The 7,416-nt window shown below is 45.5% G+C and overlaps 1 long non-coding RNA gene across 1 annotated transcript; it reads left to right on the forward strand.

Annotated features, from left to right (window-relative positions):
* The first annotated feature begins 2,202 nt into the window (after positions 1 to 2,202).
* LOC140594321 (uncharacterized) lies at positions 2,203 to 6,704 on the forward strand. Its single transcript, XR_011995044.1, has 4 exons — positions 2,203 to 2,343; positions 2,441 to 2,538; positions 2,657 to 2,769; positions 4,593 to 6,704. It is a non-coding gene; the product is annotated as an uncharacterized lncRNA (long non-coding RNA).
* Positions 6,705 to 7,416: the final 712 nt, after the last annotated feature.

Consider the following 7,416-nt stretch of genomic DNA (forward strand, 5'->3'; position numbering starts at 1 on the left):
CCTCTTCCTGTGTACTCAAATTTGAATGCACTGAGAGATCAGAGCAGAAATTTGACTAAGGATCCTGGGTTAAACCCATGGAACCAGAGAGTATGTTTATTGAAGGGTGTAGATGCTCCAAGCCCTGGCTGGCTGTTCCCATGTAGGAACAGTTCTCCCAGCTTCAAGAGACTCCAAAAATCTAGATTTTTACGTGAAAATTTCCAACGTTTTCATCTTAGATACTAATACAACCAAAGTTTTAAAAGACTAAAACCATAGTGTGGAATAAGAAAACAAGGCTACAGATGAATCCAGGCTATTGATCATTAATTCGTTACCTTTACACAAGCTCACCGTGGGAAGTATCTTGTACAACATAACACCTGAGAGAGGCTGTACTTGCAGTGTCAGTAGGAGGTGGGGGCTTTGGGCATCACAATTTCCTTGTTCTAGGAAGTTCTGCTGTGACACGGCAGGTTAGAATCCAGTGCCACAGGTTTGGTGCATGAATTCTCTTCCTTGGCCAGTCCTAGGTTCTCAGTTGCCTGCCTTGTCTCCTGGAGCTTCCCTGGGTTCTAATATTTGCCCCATTTTCCTTGTAATATGACTCTGGGCTAATTTTCTGGATTATCTGGGTCCTTGGAAAACAAGACAAATATTCATCCTAGGCAGAGGTTTTTAAGTGACCCAAAGCAAAGGAGACTTTGTTTAATTCGGAAAATCTCATTCAAAGAAACACTACAAATATCTTCAATACCCTGTTGGGAGAATTTCCCATCCCCTTGACTGGCGACACCAACTTTTGTCTAGCCCACCTCCTTAATGCTGGAATTAACAACATGCGGTATATTAAAAGAACAGTGGGCCAGGAATCATGAGCATTCGGTTCTAGTTCTGTGTCAAAAACCAGTAACTGGGTGACTTGGACATACCCTCTTCCCCTAAACTAATTAGATGAGTCACTGTTTCTGTTCACAACCATGGCGAAGAGATTTTGGCATATCTCTGAATCCCATGATGGGACAGGCTTGTGCACATGCTGGTGGCACTCCCCGGGTATTTAGTCAAGTGCTAATCCAGGTGTGTTGCTCTGAAAGCATTTTGTAGATGTGACTAATACCCTTACTCAACTGGCTTTAAATACAAGAGATTTTTATAGATGATCTGCACCGGGTTGACTTCATCAGCTAAAAGACCCTTAAAAAGCAGAGCTGAGGCTTCCCTGCCTATAGAACAGGAGTTTCAAGCCATGCCTGAGAGCTCCAGGCTGCCCCTCCTATGGCATGCCTCAAGGATTCCAGATTTCCACAGCCATCCCTATAGTTGTATATGCCCATTCCTTGGGGTCATCTTTCTCTCTTTTTTAAAAAGATTTTATTTATTTATGAGAGACACAGAGAGAGAGGCAGAGACATGCACAGAGGGAGAAGCAGGCTCCATGCAGGGAGCCTGATGTGGGACTCAATCCCTCATCAGTCACCGAGATCATGCCCTGAGCCGAAGGCAGATGCCCAACCACTGAGCCACCCAAGCGCCCAGGGATCACCTCTTAATATAGACTCCCTATTGCTTCTGTCCTCTGGTTCATGCCTGCCTGGCATACATGTGTTATTGTTTACTTAATATATATATACATATATTTACGTATGGTCACCAAAAGAAAACTGTAAATATATTTATTTTAAAAGTAAGATTCACATGACAACTCTAAAGTAGAAGTGGGCATAATGTGATATCCAAGCATCAGTCGGGGTTTCAATGAGAAACAGGACACTCAAATAAGGATTAATCGGGGCACCTGGCTCAGTTGGTTGAGCATCTGCCTTTGGCTCAAGCCATGATCTCAGGGTTCTGGGATTGAGTTCTGTGTCAGGCTCCCAGCTCAGGGGATAGTCTCCATCCCCCTGCTTGTGCTCTCTCTCTTGCTCTCATTCTCTCTCTGCCAAATAAACATATAAAATATTTTTCTTTTAAAAAAGATTTTATTTATTTATTCATGAGACACACAGAGAGACAGGCAGAGAGAGAAGCAGGCTCCATGCAGGGAGCCTGATGCAGGACTCAATCCAGGGACTCCAGGATCAGGCCCTGGGCTGAAGGTGGCGCTAAACCACTGGGCCACCCGGGCTGCCATATAAAATCTTTTTTTTTTTTTTTAAGGATTGATCAAAGAAGGATTTATTTACCAAACAAGCAAACAAACAAAAAAACTATTCACAGGTCAGGTGAGGTGCTCCAGAACCACAAGAGAAAGCACAGGACCCGGGTCTCGGGCAGGGAGATCGCTCAAGTCTGCTCCCTGGTGGGCTTTTGGTTCCTGCATCTCCAAGAAGCTGCCTCCACCTTCACCTGTGGTCACAGGTAGAGGTGGGGTGGGGAATGGGAAGACATGATGGTGGTCAAGTGTGAATTAACAATATCTACATGAAACTCTTTTTCTCCCTTGCTTCACTGCCAGTGAGATAAAACCTTCGAGGTTCACGAGGTTCTAAGAGGCATCTAACCACACACAGAAACACAGACACAAACTTGCCCCCAGATGGATGGCCATGGAAGGTAAGGAGCCTACACTCAGTCCAGGGATGGTGCTCTCGTCATGCTCTTGGTTGGGGGCAGATGTCTGCTAAATGGGCTGGTCTTCACTTACCCCCGAATCTGTGTTTGTCTCACACAGTGGAGTATGGGTTCCTACCAGACCTCATCTGTTCCTACCAGACCTCCCCTGAGCCCGATGCCACGGACAAAGCAGGTGCTCAGTCAGTGCTGCTTGTATGAAAGGATGAGTAGGTGGGTGTCTCCCTATCATTCCCCCATTTATGATTTCCTAGAAGGCAGGATCTGTTGCCGTCCTGTTATGTAAGTGAGCTAAAGGGGCTTCCTGCAGATTGGTCCCTAGACCTAGACAGAGCATTTCTTCACAGCAGGCTGGGACGCATTAGCTCAAAAACCTGCCGGCAATGGACTAAAATTTTTATACAACCAATTGTTTTCAGTGTAGCCTAAATAAGTGCGTCTTAGCTATTTACAGCTTGCTTGCTTTCCATATGCCACAAAACTGCACCCACATCTGCTCGCCATAGATAAGACAAACCCCGGAGCCCCAGACTTCAAGCAGCTGCTGGCCCTTGGAGCTCTCTGACCAAGACTCCTGCCGTGCTGCTGAGCAACATCACCTGGACACACCAGCCGTCTCTGCAGAGCTTCCTGGTTCTCCTCCCCTTCTGGATAGTGGCCCCCAAACCGTAGCCTCTGGATGGTTGCATGCAGTGAGGGGCTTTTGCTTGCAAACCTGTGAGCGTCCCCCAAATAAACCCATTGTGTGCTACTGCCACCTGGTGGTCAGATGCTTTCCCTAGCTCAGCCCCCAAATCTCTTGAACTCGTGAGCATGTCGCCCAGTGGCCCTCATGCCTGTGAACTGAGGGGCATTATTCCACTGCCCTACTTTCCAGAGGAAATGCCCAATCTGTGTTTGTCGTGTGAATGAATGGGCAGAGGGGTGGATAGTTGAGTCTCCGTCCGTCTGTAATCCCTACAAAACCTGTCCTCATTAGGGTGTCTCCAGTGACAATCTTCCACCATCACCACCCTGGAACCCTGGGACAACCTCCCACTGGCCAATCAGTGCTTAGTGCATCCAAGTGATCCTAGATTTTTGGTAAAAGAAGGACAGGGGTAGAGCTACAGTGCCTGATGTGTAACATCAGCTCCAAACCCTAAACACAGATTATCTCAGCCAGCAGGCGTCTGTCTGTCTCGGGGCTTCATGATGTTCAGGAAGCCTGCCTGGGGGCTCCCAGCCTCAGAGTAAGCCTCTTCATTTGGTAAGAGCCGGAGTAGCTGATGCTTCTGAGCTCAGGAGGGGGTTAGAACCCAGCACTCCCCCATGCTGCTTTCTCACATTGCCTCAATGTTTCCCCCATTTCTTCTCCTTTCTGTCTATATCTTGACATTGGTGCATCATGTATTCAGTCACCACTGACAAAGCCTGACGCTGGTGGGGTGCCAGGGCCACCCAGGTGAGTTAGGTGAGGTTCCCACTGTCTACTTCTAGTACCCCCACTGCCATCTGGCTGTCAGTTTTAGGGGTTTATTTATTTACAGCAGCTTCTTCATTATTTTCAGACTGGATGCATACAGACTAGAGCACATCCAATGCTGCAATTTCAATCCTTGAAACCAGTAGGAAATTTCTTTAGATTTCCTGTTCTGCTTTCCGCACCAGCCAATCATCCTGCAACTATTCATCCAAAATGAATGTTTGACTTCCAGCATTTGGGAAAATGAAATAATAACCTTCCCCTTTCGCTCCCGATTTGACTTCCTCCTTAATTGCAGAATGCAGAATTCTTTTAAAGGGGAGTTTGAATATGTGAACACAACAGTATGAAATGCTGCAGCTGGAACAGCCCATTAATACTGGTGAGAAAATGTTCCTGGGCAGGACTATTCCCCATCATCTAGGGAGCCACTTTTTTGACTTTGCGTTTGATCAACTAGGCTTTGAATTCTTAAGAGTTAGGCATCATCTGTGGCCATAAATGAATAGAAGATATCAGTGCCTGGATACTCTTGGGCAGAGGGTAAAGATGAGGTTGTCTTGTGTTGTAGGATCTGATGGTATGAATGGCCGCCAAGATCAATACCAGGAGAACTGCTGCCAGCCACAGACGCAGGTTTGAATCAATGGGAACTTGGGAAATCATTGCAGGTACAGCATCCTTGCTTCACCCAGCTTCCAACTGTGGACCTGCTTATCCTACTGTACATGAGAGGTTCATTAAAAATAGACGTGTCCCCACCTGGCTCGAACTAGTGCCACCCACGAAACTTTCACGCTCTGTTCTCTCGAGAACGTGGCTTTGATCTAGCAGAGCCATGCCCTTGAAGAAGCCTTTTTTGGCAAATGTAGCTTTTGGCTCTGACCCACGGAGTTAATGTGGGTGAAGACCATTTCCCTCTCTACAGACATTCAATATCATGGCCAGAGGGGGTCATTATTTCTCCCTTCAAAATGAATTAACAGTTTTAAGAAGATGTCACTTTTGTCTTTGCATAAGGAAAATCAGTTTCCTCATTATCCTTGAACCCTGGGACCCTTTCCCACCGTGTCTGTGTTGGATTTCTTTATTTAAAGCTCCCCTACAGCATTAACACAAGAGAACCATATGGATGGATAGATTTTTCAGAGCGGCTTTGGCAGGAAGCAAGAATTTAAGAGCTCCACAATATAGAGGAATCTACTCAGAAGTGTACATAGTCGACGCAAGAGTCAGACAATTGGTAGGTATCTTTTTTAGAAACTAGCAGAATTCAATTTGATGTGATAGGTGATTTGGGATATAGGAAGATAGCAGAATGAACTCACAGTGGCTTGTGCCTCATTTCACCTAATAATTTCAGGATAAACCTTTCATCAACGTTGTATCAAAAGGAATTTCTGCACCTGCTATTTTCTCTCTGCACACCACTAACATCATTGGTGTGACAGATTTCTGATCACGAGGTGGTCCAAGGAGGAAAGAAAGAAATTAGCAGACAAAATTCAGATGAGAACCAGTCTTTTCCTCCTGGAGTCCAGAGAGTTACACAGGTGCTCTGGACACCCATGTGTCTCCGGGGATAATTAAATGGGTAGTGGGCTTCAGAGGTCCACAGGAAACTGAGATCCACCCCCAGACCTGTTCTTCAGTAGGAAGCACCCATGTGCCTTCTGGCGACACAGCACTTGTCACAGTAGATCAAGCATGTGCTTGTACAGACTTCTTAGTGACTCCTATTCAACGCCATATGGCATCCACCAGCCAGTGACCTTTTCCTGACACTGGAAGCAAATCTGTCAACAATCCAGATTTTCTAAGCTTTACTTTTCCCCCTAAGTATTGTTCAAGTAACATCTCAAGACCTAGGAAATTACAGGAACCAATTCCATCAGGCTAGTATCAAGTGGGAAAGGTGAGTTTGCTTAGTCCAGATTTTTCAATTGTGACATAAAGACAAGCAAGTGGGTTGGTATCCATTGTGAGAATGTGCGTTCCCCAGTAATGATCCTTGAGGAAACCTCCCTAGTGCTATGAGGTACTGTCATAGTGACATTATTCCAAACAATGAAGTAGGTCTGGGGAAGACACTCAATGATACATCAACCAAGACAGCTTGGTTGGTGCTGGATTTGGAAACATAGGAGGTAAATGGAAACCAATGGTAAAAGAGAGAGAGAGAGAGAGAGAGAGAGTCATTAAATATACACTCTGTCATTATCCCTGGGTGTTCAAACTCACAATCTCGAGCCTTAGGAATTTGCCCTGAATGTGCAATTTCAATATCCCATCAAGATGCTGTCTGATGATTGGCTGCATCGTGGACATACTTAGCAGTCACAGGTCACAGGGAATCTGGGACAATCATCCTCATGGAATGTTCTCAGTAAGGGCATTGCAGCTGCTGTGTCTCAAAGGACTTAGACTCAAAAGTGGAGCCTTTGAAAAACCCAAGCTCAAGGAACCCGAGGTGCCAATGAAGACCTCAATATCCAAGGTGCTCATGAAGAATGCTAACCGAATTCATGGAATGTGAAGATATAAATGAACGTTGGTATTTTACATATACGGCTTTACATACATACACAGACCTGAGTAAATTATAAAAATGTGTATTTAATTATTTCATCTATATGTCCAAATGTCTATATATTTAAATTGGCAATAAAAAGCTTTAAAGAAATCTTTCCAGTGAAAAACCATGGCTGGTCGCCTTAGGTTTGGGTTGCCACAGAATGGAAATTTTATTAAAATCTATGTGCTCCTGTTGGAAATGTGTCAAATATTTGAGCAATAAGATATCAAATTCAGGGGACTGAGGAAGCACGATCTGGACCCAGGGTGACCCAGAGACTGGATTTGGCTCTTGGAAATGATTCCTTTGTCCTTCTCGGGTTTTCATACATTTGAAGATTTTGCATTAAATATGGGAAAATGGAGTCTCAGTAAAATAATTGCAGGTGTGGTCACTGAGTCTGCATTCCCACATAGCAGTGATCCAATGGAAGTGAGGACAAGCACCAACCTCTTTGGGCAGGGCATGTGCCACTCATTTTGTTGCAGTCCCCACCACTCCCTATGGCCTCACAGCCTCTCTCAGATGGATGTCCTGCCCCAGCTCCTGTGGACATTTGGATTAGAGACTCCAGGTCTTGCCATCCTCTCTATTTCATCTCAGAGGAGACTAAGCTCTTCAGAGTCTGTGGGTTTCAGAACCCATGGCACCGAGATCATGACCTGAGGTAAAATCAAGATTCAGATGCTCAACTGACTGAGCCATCGGTGCCAGACCACTTTTGCAGCCCCTGGAAGATGCGTGCTCAATAAACAGGGGCACCTGGGCGGCTCAGTCGATTGAGCATCTGAGTCTTGATTTCAGCTCAGGTCATGATTTC

This window comes from Vulpes vulpes, chromosome 10 (genome assembly GCF_048418805.1).
Source record: "Vulpes vulpes isolate BD-2025 chromosome 10, VulVul3, whole genome shotgun sequence".
In the NCBI taxonomy this organism is placed as follows: domain Eukaryota; kingdom Metazoa; phylum Chordata; class Mammalia; order Carnivora; family Canidae; genus Vulpes; species Vulpes vulpes.